Below are 15,000 nucleotides of genomic sequence, written 5' to 3' on the forward strand. Positions count from 1 at the left end.
TTTAAGGTCAAGTTATTCAAAACGAATTGCTTGCTGCCCCAGTGCAAAACTCTCATAGCTCTTTTCATATTTTTGTTGTTGTTGTTGTCCTTGTTGCAAGCTTCATTTGCTGAATGCTTTAGAATTGTCTGGTTCTCTTAAAAGGTTCAGCCTCTTTAGCTTTTTTTGGATTGGCGTCCTCAACGATTTTGTTGTTTTTTGTTTTGTTTTTTTCTTTTTCTGTGTGTTCGGTGTCAGAAATGTAGGCTGGGAGAGATGTGATTGTAAAGGTAACATTTGTTGTTGTTTTTGTTGTTGTTGTTGTCATCATCGTCGTTGTCGTCGTCGTCTTTGTTGTTGTTGTTGTTCTTCCTGTTATTGTTGTTGTGGTGGTTGTGTTGGTTGTTGTTGTTATGACTTTAACTGAATTCCCCCCCCCCCCCCCCCCCCCCCCCCCCCTCCCCCGTTTCATTTGTATCACGAACTGTGAAAAACGAAGGACTACTATATAACTACTGGCACATTTTTTGTTTGATTGATATGGGTACTTATATAGCGCCTGTCCTCGGTCGGAGACCAAGCTCTAAGCGCTTTACAAACACGGGGTCATCTGCACAACAGGCTGCCTACCTGGGTAGAGCCGACTGACGGCTGCCACTGGGCGCTCATCATTCGTTTCCAGTTTCTTGCACGCACATATACAGACTCAGACATGTGACATTTTACGTATATGACCGTTTTGTTTATTTACCCCGCCATGTAGGCAGCCATACTCCGTTTTCGGGGTTGTGCATGCTGGGTATGTTCTTGTTTCCACAACCCACCGAACGCTGACATGGATTACAGGATCTTTAACGTGCGTATTTGATCTTCTGCGTGCGTATACACACGAGGGGGTTTCAGGCACTAGCAGATCTGCACATATATGTTGACCAGGGAGATCGGGAAAAACATCCCCACCCTTTAACCAACAGGCCCCGTTAACCGAGATTCGAACCTGGGACCCTCAGATTGAAAGCCCAATGCTTTAATAACCACTCGGCCATTGCGCCCGTTGCATAAAAAAAAGAAAAAAAAAGTGTGTGACTACTGACGTTTTGAGGTGTGACGCCGTGATCGAATCGGACCATTATGTTAACTCTCTCCATACGAACGGCGAAAGAGACGACGTTAACAGCGTTTCACCCCTCAGTATTACCATCATCAAAATATTGCAAGCGGAAGGCTCTTATACTGAAGAGATGAATGTTGACAAAGAATACCACAATTCTGACGACGGAAACTTAAGGTTGGGTCAATCAGACACCCACTGGACACCCGAGGGGTCTGTGTAGAGGAGAAGAGAGGACTGGCCGTACTGAGTGAGCTGAAAGAGTGGTCAGCTGTTGTTGACACGAGGGACTAAATGGTACTAATAGTGGCGGCCTCGGACTGTTTAACTAGTTACTGGAGCTCCCCCAGTTCAGACAGCAAGCACTGTACAGGCCTCTCTCTCCCCCTCTCCCCCCCGACCCCCCACTCCCCCCACCCCCCCTTGTACTGACCAAACTGTAATGCCAGACCATTCCTCCTTTCTCTCACTGCCTGCCTTGGCTCGGCTTTGCAGGCTAGATGGGGGGCGGGGGGAGGGGGGGGGGCGCGGGGGTGTATAGGGAGAAGTGATTTGTCAGTGACACGTGCGCAGACTGTGTACCAGCCACTTATGTGTACAACTACAAGTACACTGCTGTGTCTGTATTGACGGTTCTTTGCGGTTTCTGGAACTTACTAGGATCGGAATATAGAAACGCCTACTGGTTATTTTCAGATAGAGAGAAAAAATTTTTTTTAGAGTGGTGAAGTTTGGGTCCTTATCTTTCACCTGCACGCTGCTGTGTCTCTGTAGAAAGTGTGTGTGTGTGTGTGTGTGCGTGCGGGTGTGTGTGTGTGTGTGTGTGTGTGTGTGCAGAAGAAGTAGTAGTAGTCGTTGTAGTAGTCGTAGCAACAGCAGCGCTCTAAAACTGTTAAAAGTGCACAGGGTAACTAACTTTTGAAACAAAAGATATCGACCGGCGGGGAGTTTTGCAACTCAGTTGAAGTCGAACGCGCCACTCATGCGAGTTGAACATAGCCAGCTTGTGTAATATGTATGGATGATCGTGGTTGGACACACACACACACACACACACACACACACACACATAGTGAGAGAGAGAGAGTGAGAGAGGGGGAATAACAAATCCAAGGCCAGATATTTTCGGGGTTTTTTTTCTTAAAGAAACGGAAGAAGCATAAAAAGTCTTGGTTAAACTTGTTAAGACTATATAATATTTATTTAGACAAGTGGATCGTGTGAATGCGTAATCTTCATTTGTTAGAAATTACCCAAACATAATTGTCAGCATAATTATTTTATGTTCTTCATTCTACTAGTTAACGTCAGGCCTATCCGATTGTTGTTGATGTTTTTTTTTCTTCAACCTTGGACAAGAAAACATGTTGTTGTTTTTTGTTGTTGTTGACGTATGAATGCAAGTGAATTTTATTTGATTACCCCCCCACCGCACCCCCCCCCCCCCCCCGCACCCCACCCCCCACCCCCCAGCTGTTTCACAGCACCAAGAATTCATGATCCATTTAAACTGTGACTGTGATTCCTGATGGCAAAACAGGAAGAATAGAACCTTGTTTGCAGGTTAAAAAAAAAAAGAAAGAAAGAAAGAAAGAACATTAATTATATACCGGAGTCATCCACATACTACGGGAGGATAGAGTGTGTGTGTGTGTGTGTGTGTGTGTTGGGGGGTGGGGGGGTGTTGGGAAGGAGGAAGAGGTCAAAGGGGTCGTGTGAACGTGAGGTTAGGTGCGTGGATTTGGGGGTCCGTGTCGGGGGTCGGGGGGTGTAAGAGTGGGCCGGATAAAGAAGGTGGGTTGTGGTGGTGGTGGTGGTGGTGGAGGTGGAGGTGATGCACATGTAGAGGCAGGCATGTGAACTGGTTTTTCCCCTTTGCATTACAACCATGTGCCTGTCATGAACACAAAAAGTCACGCGACGCTGTATGCATGGGCACTGCTAGCAAGGTATGGCATATGCATGGCGAGGAGGGCGCCGCGTCTAATCTGCATGATTGTGCGACGTGCCTGGGGTTTGAGTGAATGTTACATGGGGGCGGGGAGGGGGGGGCGGGTGTGTGTGTGGGGGGGGGGGGGAGGAGAAACGAAGTGGAAACGAAAATTTATTTGGTGTGGGTCACACAGCCTGTTTCAGAGAAAGAGAGAGAGGCCGGGGGTGGGAGGGAGAGGGAGAGAGAGGGGTTGAGAAGGAGAGAGAGAGAGAGAGAGAAAAGGGAGGGGAGAGAGAGAGAGAGAGAGATCGAGCTTGTGTGAAAGAGGGGGAGAGAGAGTGTGTGTGAGAGAGAGGGAAACGTATGGAAGGAAGGATCGGGTGGTGGTGGTGGGGAAGTGTAATTCGTTAGTGTGTGTGAGTGTGTGTGTGTGTGTCTGTATGCGTGTGTGTGTGCGTGCGTGCGTGTGCATGCATGTGTATGCGTGCGCGCGCGCGTGCGCGCGCGTGCGTCTGTGTGTGTGTGTGTCTGCGTGTGTGTATATGTGTGTGTGGTGTAACTTACTAATTTGTTACGCGTAATTGGGCAACTATCACACAGACGCATGCTTCGAACATCCTGCTTTTTTCCTCGACCACTCCCGTTCCCCATTCCCCCCCCTTTCCCTGTCACTGACACAATGGGATACGGCGTATCGTATCGTTTACATGTAGCCGGGCGAACGTGCATACTCCGTGCACTGCAGGTGCCTTGTTGACTGACGTGTCGATTGCTGTCCCATCCAGCGGCGTAAAAAAACAAACAAAAACAAAACAAAGCAAAAAACAACAACAAAAAAAAAAAACAAAAAAAAAAATCAACAAAAAAAACGTTGAACAGAACAGCGAACGAATTCACGGTGACCACATACATGTATTACTCAATAAGCAGATTCTGTGCATTCACACACACACACACACACACACACACTGGCACACACACATACTGGCACACACACACACACACGCGCGCACACACATACACTCGCGCGCGCCTACACACTCACACGCACGCACACACGCATACACACACACACGCATACACACGCGCACGCATGCATACGCATATACACACACGCATACACACACAGAGTCACACACACACACACATACACACACACGCATACACACACACGCAAACACACACATACACACACACGCGCGCGCATACACACGCACACACACACATACACACACACATACACACACACACGCGTTCGCATACACACACACACACGCGCGCACACACACACACACACACACACTACTCCCTCCATCTTTCCCTTCCTCTCTTTCTCTCTCTGTCATTTTCTCTCATTTACTGAACGAATAATCCCAGGATTGACTTTTAGGTCAGCAGCAGTTTTTTTCGAATTGTTCGTTCTGACTACACTTGAAGAAAAGGATCCGTGAGTTGATATAATATTTTAAAGATAACCTGACTCTAAATCCTCCTTTTATACACACACACACACACACACACACACACACACACACACACACACACATATATATAGTTTAAAACATTATTGTATCGCGAAATGTTGTCTTTATTTTTCTTTTTTCTTTTTGTTTGGTTTATTCATTTATTTAATCATTTATTCATTCATTTATTAGAATTCATTTTAGTTTCTAGTTTTCAGTAAAACGTATAGCCAGGGTGCATGATAATGGCTGTACACAGTTTGAATTCCGTGGAACTGAAACATGATTTCTTCTTGTGTGATAGTGAGTCGTGTCCGATTATGAGCATCAGAACAGCAGAGGAAGGCAACTACTGTCCCAACTATCTGGGCGAGAAATTGATTATGGTGGAGAGTGTCTTGCCCAAGTTACACCCCCCACTCTCTCGGCGAAGAGGGTTTTAGGACAGTCGGCGTTGGGATGGTTCCCGAAAAGGCCAACTAGCCCTCCAAGGCTTCAAGCACTATTGGCCAGTGCAATTTTGCCTCCTAAGTTTGAGAGCCATAGTCCTTCACAAAGGACTTAAAGCTGTAAATGATTCCCCTTTGTAAACCGGTGAACCATTGATAATACAGCGCTCACTTTGCTGTTGGTCCTTGTGTCAGTATGTGATATAAGCTGAGCGTTGCTGCATACATACATACATACATACATACATCCTTGCATACGTGTGACAGCAGATTACCTCTTTTTATAATTATATCATCATCAGAAACAGAAACCGAGACAGCAGCTGTCGCAACAATTGCAGTGTCAGCGGCGGCGGCGGCGGCGACGGCGACGGAGGAAACAGCGGCGACGGAGGAGGAATCTTTACCGGAACCCCCGCGTGAAGTAGAAGAAACTGTTCCGAACGGTAAAATCTTTCGTCAACCGTTTTACTAACCGGAACGACGAACGAGTATACTACTAACCCGACTAATCGGCTCGTAGGCCCCATAGCTGGGGGGGCATTTTGGTAGTCTTGTGTGGTGGTGGTTCTGATCTAACCTTCTCGGGTTTTTTTTTTTTCTTTTTTTCTCCCCCTTACGAGTCTTTTGCGTATCCCCCGCCCCCACCCTCCCCCACCCCCGCCCCCCTTTTTAGTGAGTTTGTGGACAAAACTGACGTCCATGTGGGTGTTGTTGACATTCTCCGTGTGGGAGGAAATCGATTGCTATTACACCCCTCTCCGTTCCCCCCCCCCTTCCTTCTTTTATCGATTATTACACCCCCACCCCCCACCCCCTAGCCCCACACCCCCATGTATTTCTTTTTGTAGGATCTGCGTTCGTTGTTGTTTGTTTTTTTTCTTTTCTTTGTTTTGTTCCGCTCTGGAGACCAACAGTTGTGGCTTGTAACTAACCTTCCCCCCCCCCCCTTTCAGTTCTGGTTACTGACGTTAGAAATTGGCTTTTAAAACTATAACCAGTGTTTCGTTCTGGCGACCAAGAGTGGTGGCTTGTAACCAACGTTTGTTGTGTTCTGGTTACTGACTTTCGGAATTGGCTTGTTACTGTGACTAACGTTCTGTTCGCTGGTGACCAACAGCGATGGCTTGTAACTTTGTTCTGTGGCTACAATGGTTCTGTTGTTCTTGGCTACTCACAGCGGTGGCTTGTAAATTAACTCTTGCCCTGTATAAATTAGAGCAACTAACAGCGGGATTTGGATTGTATCTTGACTCCCGTCCTGTGCAGTGGGAATAGGTCCATTGCTTCGCTGTTGAGTTACTAGTAATGCTTTCGGAGATGTATTGCTCAATCCGTAAGTGAAATATTGACAAACGACAGTTGTTGTTGTTGTTATTGTTTTTAAATTCTGTCAGTTTGTTTGTGATTTCTTGAGTTCTTATCTAGTTGTCTGTCTGTCCCTGTTTTGTGTGTCTATCTGTCTGTGAGTGTCTCAGTCACACACACACACACACACACACACACACACACACACACACATATATATATATATATATATACTTCTCTCTCTCTCTCTAGTTCTCCGTCGGTCTTCCTTTCTGTCTCTAGCTCTCTGTTTCTCTGTCTCTGTCGCACTCTTGTCTGCCTGCCTGTCTGTTTCTCTCTCTCTTCGCTGTCTATCTCTCTCCCTCCCTCCTCCCTCCCCCCCAGCCCCTCCCCCCACCCCCTCTCTTTCTCTCTCTCTCTCTCTCCCCCGTTCTCAAGAAAACCTTCAGAGTGTTCTTCAATGATCGGAGGACCCGACGGACCTTTTCCTTGCTTAATCGAAGTGTTTTCTTTTTTGGCAAGGAACTCGATCATGCTCTTTCAGTCCATCATCAAGACAGAGCTCCTTTCTCCGGATCACACTGTAGACAGTACTTTTTTAGCGATAGCTGAGCGCCCGTTTCTCTTGAGTCGAAATAGTACAGGTTGAAGCGCTGTTGTAAATGTGTGTAGTGGTTAAAGAAAAAGAAAGAAAAAAAAGAAGAAAAAGAACGCCCCCTTCCCCCCCTTGCCCCCCCCCCCCTCCCCCCCCTTGCCCCCCCCCCCCCCCCACACACACACACAAAAGAGAGAGAGAGAGAGAGATTAATAAATAGTAAAGAGTGGTAACTCTCTCCATTCACAAGGTATACAACTTCGAGTCAGTGCTGTTTACGCTACTGATTCGGCTAGCACACAGGTAAATAATAAAAGGTACATTGGAACAAAGCCATACACTTCTAGGAAAAAAAAGAAAAAAAAAAAAAGAAAAAAAAGGAAGCGCCGGGCCTGTCCTTATACCGATCGTTTGACATGTTATGTGCACACAGCGGCAGTGACAGAGAACCTGACTCTGACTTACTCATTTGAGATGGAAAAAAAAAAAAAAATATATAATCAACAACAACAACAAAATCACGCCATTTGTCCTGTCTTTTGACAATTATCATACCGGTATTCTCCTCTGCTTTGCGGACGCATGCTCTAGTTTTTGTTGTTGTTGAGAAGATTGGAAAGACGTATCAAAAGTGTTGTACTTCATGAATTCAGTAACTGGGTCCGTGCTTGTACAACGAACAACATCATTATCTCTTTCTTTTGATAATGGCTGTTGTTTTGTTGCTGTCCCAAACTTCGCATTCTCAGGGGACCATGCTCCAGTTTGAGAAGATTAGAAAGACGGGCAACACAGGGTTGTGCTTCAGTAAACTGGTTCTGTGCTTGTATAAGTTTATACGCTTTTTAACGTAACAAACGGTCCTTCGTTTTGTTATTGTATCAGTGTTCAAAATCTTATAGTTTCGAGAGCGCGCACGCGCGCTGTGTGTGTGTGTGTGTGTGTGTGTGTGTGTGTGTGTGTGTGTGTGTGTGTGTGTGTGTGTTTCACACTGATATATGAGATAATGTACATGATAAAAACTTAGAAGCAAGGTAACTTTAATTAAAAAAACACACCAACAACAACCAAAAAACAACAACAAAAAACATAACAAAAAACAAACAAACAAAAAACAACAACAACACGCAGGCAAAAGTAGGACAATAATTATCTGTGAACTCTATATGTCTGCCTGTCTGTCAGTCTGTCTATCCAAACCTGTCACTTTCTCTCTGTGTCTGTCTGTCTGTCTGTCTGTCTGTCCGTCTTTATCTCACTCTCTTGTCTTTCCCATTTTGCCTTTTTTTTCAGTCTTTCTATCTTTATACCTTTCTCTCTTTATTTCTTTCAGTTTTTCTTTCGTTTCTTCCTGTCATTTTCTTTCTCCTTTCTTTCTTTCTTTCTTTCTTGTTGTGTATCACATGTTCGCCTCTCTGATTGCTGCGTGGATGAATTAATAGCTGTAAAAACTTGTGACTTTCAACCTGGTGCGCTGTTTGTCATAGCAAGCATGCATACGCGCTCAACTGCCTGTTGAGCTTGTCTCTCACCCCACCCCCCCTCTCTCTCTCTTTCTCTCCTATATCCCCACCCCCTTTCTCCCTCCCACCCCCTGCCTCTTTCTTTTTCTTTTAGGTTATAGGAAATCAGTGTAATAAGCAAGTGCATGTTGATTTTTGGTAATCTGGGCCGTGTAATACGCAAGTGCATGTTGATTTTTTTTTTTTTAGGTAAATTGGGATTGCTCAATTTTTGTGTGTGTGTTTTTTTGAAAAAAAAAAAAAACATGCATGCTGATTGGTGTTTATCCGATGTTATCGCGTGCACCATGCAATGGCTTTTGAATGGTGATGTCAGTTGTTGCTGTTTTGATATGGATTAGTCGTGTTTTCTTTTTCTTTTTTTTTTTTTCTTTTTTTCTTTTGCTGAGAAGACTGGCAGAAGCGTGCGGGACGTTTTTTTTAAATTTTGGTTTGTGTGTGTGTGTGTGTGTGTGTGTACCCCACTAGCTGTCCTATTTATTCGTTTACTTACTTATTTATTCATTCATCTATTGACAGACATATACCGAGTGCCACCTTTACTTAAGAGTTAAAGAGTTATGCATGCGTGTCAATGACTGGTGTGAAAGCGCTTCGATGTTTGTCTCAGCACAAGATTCAGCGCTATATGAATACATACTATTATTATTATTATTTTTATGCTGGTCAAGGTTATTCTGCGTAATTGTGAAACCCGTGTTGCAAAAAAAAAAAAAAAAAAAAAAAAAAAAAAAAAAAAAAAAAAAAAAGCCTTTGGCTAGGAGTTAAGGCTGGCTGATAACTGATGCCTGTCATAATAATAATAATAATAATAATAATAATAATAATAATAATAATAATACTGTATTTTGATTGTTTTACTATCTTTTTTTTTCGGCTTTTTTTTTTATATAGTTATTTTATTTTGAGTCGGTGTTTGCAGACGTTTGTTTTCAAGTAAGTGTGATGAGTTTGTAGTGAGGAGGGGGGTAAGGGGATTGCACGCAGCATGGCAACATGTGCATAATTAAACTGCTTTTTTTGTGTTAAAAAAAAAAAATGTTGATGTTTTATTTTGATTTGATTTGATGGTTGCACGTGATTGGCTGCACGTGACTGGTCGCACGTTGAGTTGTGATTTGGCTGTGTGTGTGTGTGTGGGAAGGAGGGAGGGGGTGGAGGGTGAAGGGGGGAATAGCTCGGGCATGCAGCATGACATTTGCATGTGACCTATGACCCGCTTGTAGGTCACCACGCCCCAGAACGGGCGGAAGAAGAAGAAGAAGAGTACAAGGAGCCAGTGGAAGAGCAAGCGGTGGTCTTCACGCAGTCTGACGTCATAGAGTCCGCGCCGCTGCCTCCCCCGCCCGTTGTCGATGACGTGGCGGCCTCCGGTGTTGACGTCACGGCCGCTGGTGACGTCGCATTTGCCGTGGCCGTGGCGGCGGCGGCGGAGGAGGAGGAGGAGGAGAAAGGAGAGGGAGGAGGACGCTGGGGAATTCGACGACTATGAGAGGGTGGAGGTTGTCCCACCCTCCTTCTCCGCTCCCCTTCCGCCCCCGCCCGACGCCGCCGCCGACGACGAAGATTTGGGTAAACTTGATTCGCTCCGCTTTTCGCTTGGGCTCATCAGTTTGTTTTTTTCTGTCGCGCAGTAGTTTAGCGATTGTCGGGGTGAACTTGATTGACATTGTGTCCGCTTGTGGTCTTCTTTCGCATGCAAAAGTTGGGTAAACTTGATTGACATTTTATTTTTTTCCCGCTTGTAGTCTTCTTTCGCATGCAAAAGTTGGGTAAACTTGATTGACATTTTTTTCCCGCTTGTGGCCTTCTTTCGCATGCTAAGTTGGGTGAACTTGATTCTAACATTTTTTTTCCAGCTTGGTCCTTTAAAAAAGTTTTTTTTTTTGTCTTAACAACGTGGCTTACAACGCGAAGCTTTTGTTGTTGTTGTCGTTTTTTTTTTCTCTCGTGTTTTCGTTTTGTATTCGGCAAATTTGGGTACACTTGATTTGGTGCTTTTTACGTGTGTTTTTTTTTTTTTTTTTAATTATTTTTAAAATTTTTTTTTTTTTTTAATTATTATTTTAATTTTTTTGTTTGTTTGTTGTTGTTTTTTGGCCGTGTTCGATGTAAAGTGTGCAGAACACAGTTTGCTTGCTTTTTGTTTGTGTGTTGAGACATTTTGATTGGGGATGGGGGGGGGGTGGGGGTGGGGGGTTGATTGACACTTCACGTTTTGATGTTTATCATATGACTTTTCTTTCCAAATACACTTTTCCACATAAGGTAAGTTGCTGAGGGCATGGTTTTTGTTTCTTTGTTGGTGGGTTTTTTTTGTTTGTTTTTTTTGCTGATGCATGTTGATGGCTATAGAGTGAACTAGATCCGTGCTTTCCGTTTTCTCAGTTTTAAATATATATTCATAAGCGCTTAGAGCTTGGTCTCCGACCGAGGATAGGCGCCATATAGGTATCCATATCAATCAATCAGTTTATATATGTCTGTTTGTCTGTCTGTCTCTTCTCTCTCTATGTCTGTCTGTCTCTCTGTTGCTCTGTCTGTGTCTGTCTCTTCTCTCTCTCTCTCTCTGTCTGTCTCTCTCTGTGTTGCTCTCTGTGTCTGTCTGTCTGTGTCTTCTCTCTCTCTCTCTCTCTCTGTCTGTCTGTCTCTCTGTTGCTCTATCTGTGTCTGTCTCTTCTCTCTCTGTCTGTCTTCCTCTGTTGCTATCCGTGTCTGTGTCTTCTCTCTCTCTCTCTCTGTCTCTCTCTCTGTCTCTCTCTGTGATGCTTTCTCTGTGTCTGTCTCTCTCTGTCTCTGTCTCTGTCTCTCTCTCTCTCTCACTCTCTCTCTCTGTTGCTGTCTCTGTGTTTGTCTGTCTGTCTGTCTCTTCTCTGTCTGTCTGTCTCTCTGCCGCATGTGTACTGTTCCACCTTGATCTTGCTCATTCTTGGTAGTAAACCCTTTTTGCAGCACTTTGCTTTAAAATATGTTACCATAGTTCATGTTTCTAACCGAAAGGCACGAATATATTTGTGTTAACTGGAAATCACGCGTTGATATTTTCGTTTTCCTTCTACTAATTTGGTTCCACTGGTGGTGTGTTCTGACAAGAATGTGGAGGGAAATGTACTTATTCATTCGTTCGGTCGTTCATTCATTCATCCATTCATTCATTCACCCATGCATTCGTGTATTCATTCATTCAATTTTTCTTTCTTTCTTTCTGTCTTTTTTTGCATTATTTCATTCAGTGTTCAGCAAATGCATTATCGCTTCGATGTGTTTCTGCCATACATTTGTACAGATACTATCGCTTTTGTTTGGTTTGTTTTTCACCGTTTGATTAAGTATTACACGATCGTTAGCATACAATGTGTGTACCACGGTTCGTTGTTATCTGTTGTTGTTTGTTGTTGTTGTTTTTTTTCTTCTTATTTTTGATTCACTTGTGTAAACAAAGTGAGTCTATGTTTTAACCCGGTGTTCGGTTGTCTGTGTGTGTGTGTGTGTGTGTGTGTGTGTGTGTGTGTGTGTGTGTCTGTCTGTCTGTCTGTGTGTCCGTGGTAAACTTTAACATTGACATTTTCTCTGCAAATACTTTGTCAGTTGACACCAAATTTGGCATAAAAATAGGAAAAATTCAGTTCTTTCCAGTCATCTTGTTTAAAACAATATTGCACCTCTGGGATGGGCACACAAAAAAAAAAATAATAAAGAATGAAGCCTAATTATATGCAAACTGCATTTACTGTTATATTTATATTTTTTGTATTCTCTAAACTTGGCACTTTGATCTGATATTCTGACCCAACAACTAGAGCAGTCATTCTTTTCATTTTTTGTTCAAACAGGAACTTCTTTTGCTAAGCATGGAAGTTTTATTTATTTTGCAAACGTTTTGGTGCAGATAGTAAAAAGGGGAAATTACTCTAATGCTAGGGGGATTTAATTTGCTTTAAACTGATCTTTCTCATCTTAAACATTACATTTTGAAACAAGAGAGGCAAGGCCTTCAAGACTCACTTGTGATGCACTTTAAAAAAAAAAAAAAATCCCAAGCTTTTTATTTATTGAGTATAATTTCAAAATGTAATGTTTAAGATGAGAAAGATCAGTTTAAAGCAAACTAAGTCCCCTACAGAGTAATTTCCCTTATTTTACTGTCTGCACCAAAACGTTTGCAATAAATAAAACTTCCATGCTTTGCAAAAGAAGTTCCTGTTTGAACAAAAAATGATAATAATGACAGATCTTTTGTTGGGTCGAATATCAGATCAAAGTGCCAAGTTTAGAGAATACAAAAAATATAAATATAACAGTAAATGCATTATACTCAATACATAAAACGCTTGCATCACAAGTGAGTCTTGAAGGCCTTGCCTCTCTTGTTATAGGGTTATTTTATTGCTTTTATTTTAACTGTCTGTGTCTCTTTAACTTTTACGTTTCTCTCTCCAACTCTCTTCTCCCTCTCTCTGTCTCTCTCTCTCTCTCTGGGTGTTTATAATCTGTCTCTCTCTGTCACTCTGTCTTTACTTACAGATCTCTCTCTCTCTCTCTCTCTCTCTGTGTATTGCTATACGGACAAGAAAACAAATGCCATGTCACCTATCTCTACCCCTCTCTCTGTCTCCGCCCCCCCCCCTCTCTCTTAGTCTCTGTCTCTCTCTCTCCTTCCCGTCACCCCTCTCTGATCTCCTTGTCTCTGTCTCTCTGTCACAAGTCTCTGCTTTGTTTTTGTCTTCCAGTATCTGTCTCATTCTCCTCTTGTCTAGGTGTGTCCGTCTGTTTCTTGTATTTCAACGTCTCCGTGTGTCTTGCTGGCCTTGTGTCCAGTCAAAGGCGTGTCGCATAGATTGTGAGTAAAGAAATAATCACACCTTTACAATTGCTTCACTCCCTTCGAATATCGATTTTTTTTTTTAAAGTTCTCACGACAGCATGAGAGATCGCTTTGTTCGCAGTAAGATCTCACCCATTCCTCCCACCATCTCTGTCTCTGTCTCTGTCTCTCCCTCTCTCAGTCACTGTCTGATTGTCTCTGTCTGTTTGTCAGTCTGTCTTTTTCACTCTCAAAAAACTTTGTCTCTCTCTGCGTATATAATTGTGTGTGTGTGTGTGTGTGTGTGTGTGTGTGTTTGTTTGTGTGTGTGAGGGGGTGTTTGTGTGTGTGTGTACGCTCGTGCGCTTGTGTGTGTGTGTGTGTGTGTGTGTGTGTGTGTGTGTGTACACGACTGCCTTAACACAGCACGTAAAACCCATACAACTCTCCCGTCGGTTATCCATGCACGAGTGAACTGTGGTGGGAGATATATATATATATATATATATATATATATATATATATATATATATATATATATATATATATATGATAGTCAGTCGTGTCCGACTAGGACCATCAGAACAGCAGAGGAGGCAACTGCTGTTCCGACTATTTGGGCTCGAGTTTGATTATAGTGGAGAGTGTCTTGCCCAAGTAACATCCCCACTCTCTCGGCCAAGAGGGTTTTAGGACAGTCGGCGTTGGGGATGGTTCCCAAAGGCCAACTAGCCCACAAGGCTGCAGCACAAAGAGCCAGTGCAATTTTGCCTCCTAGTTTTGAGAGTCATAGACCTTCACAAAAGACTTAAGTTGTAAATGATTTCCCATTGACTGGAGAAACCATTGATAAATACAGCTCTCACTTTGCTGTTGGCCCAAAGGTAAACTTAATGTCAATCTGTGATATAAGGCGAGTGGTGGGAGATGTGTAGCCCACAAAGAACACGCGCAGAGAGGGGAAAGAAGGGGAGAGGCCTAACATCGATCTTAAAAGAAAAGAAAAAAAGAAGAAGAAAAAAAGAAAACAGCTCAACTTTCTTTGTATCACGAAGTAGATAACCTATCCGTGACGTGTAGACATGCTGTACGTTTTGTCAAGTGTCGGTACAAGTCGGACATTGTGATAACGCTGACTTGACTTGACTTGGCTCGACCCACATGATACAGCTTGCAGTCTGTTTTTCTGTCTGTCTGTCTGTTATCGTATGGGTAAAGTGTGGAGTTGAGAAGAAGGATTGGGCTCGCGGTTATTGGATGCTTGTTGTGTGTGTGTGTGTGTGTGTTGGTGTGTTGGGTGGGCGTGTGTGTGTGTGTGTGTGTGTGTGGGCATATGAGTGTGTGTTTGTGTGTGTCTGTTGGGTTTGTGTGTGGGAGGGGGAGGTGGGGGAGGGGGGTCATCATCACCACCACCACCATCATCATCATCACCATCACCACCACCACCGTCACCATCGTCATCATCACCATCACCATCATCATCATCAGCGCCGCCACTGCCACCATCACAACCACCACCATCATCATCATCATCATCATGACCATCACCACCACCACCATCATCATCATCATCATCATCATCACCATCACCATCACCACCACCACCGTCACCATCGTCATCATCACCATCATCATCATCATCATCAGCGCCGCCACTGCCACCATCACCATCACCACCACCACCATCATCATCATAATCATCACCACCACCACCACCACCACCACCGTCACCATCGTCATCATCACCATCGTCGTAATCCTTCTCTTCAACTGTCACATTGGGCATGAACGAACCTCCTTAGCATACACCAACCGTCAGTGGCCCTTCCTAACCC

General features: G+C 43.8%; 1 protein-coding gene across 5 annotated transcripts in view; it reads left to right on the forward strand.

The window, feature by feature from the left end:
* Positions 1-15,000, forward strand: part of LOC143301518 (Na(+)/H(+) exchange regulatory cofactor NHE-RF2-like) — a 109,040-nt gene that overhangs the window by 59,975 nt on the left and 34,065 nt on the right. For 2 of the 5 annotated variants that reach the window (XR_013057800.1, XR_013057801.1), the window contains 2 exons: positions 5,238-5,381; positions 9,588-9,933. The exons of 2 other annotated variants lie outside the window; for them this stretch is intronic. The gene's annotated coding sequence lies outside the window, so the exon portion shown is untranslated. The remainder of the gene's footprint in view (positions 1-5,237; positions 5,382-9,587; positions 9,934-15,000) is intronic. One more of the 5 variants, XR_013057802.1, reaches the window with a different exon arrangement.

Source organism: Babylonia areolata, chromosome 27 (assembly GCF_041734735.1).
Source record: "Babylonia areolata isolate BAREFJ2019XMU chromosome 27, ASM4173473v1, whole genome shotgun sequence".
Classification (NCBI taxonomy): domain Eukaryota; kingdom Metazoa; phylum Mollusca; class Gastropoda; order Neogastropoda; family Buccinidae; genus Babylonia; species Babylonia areolata.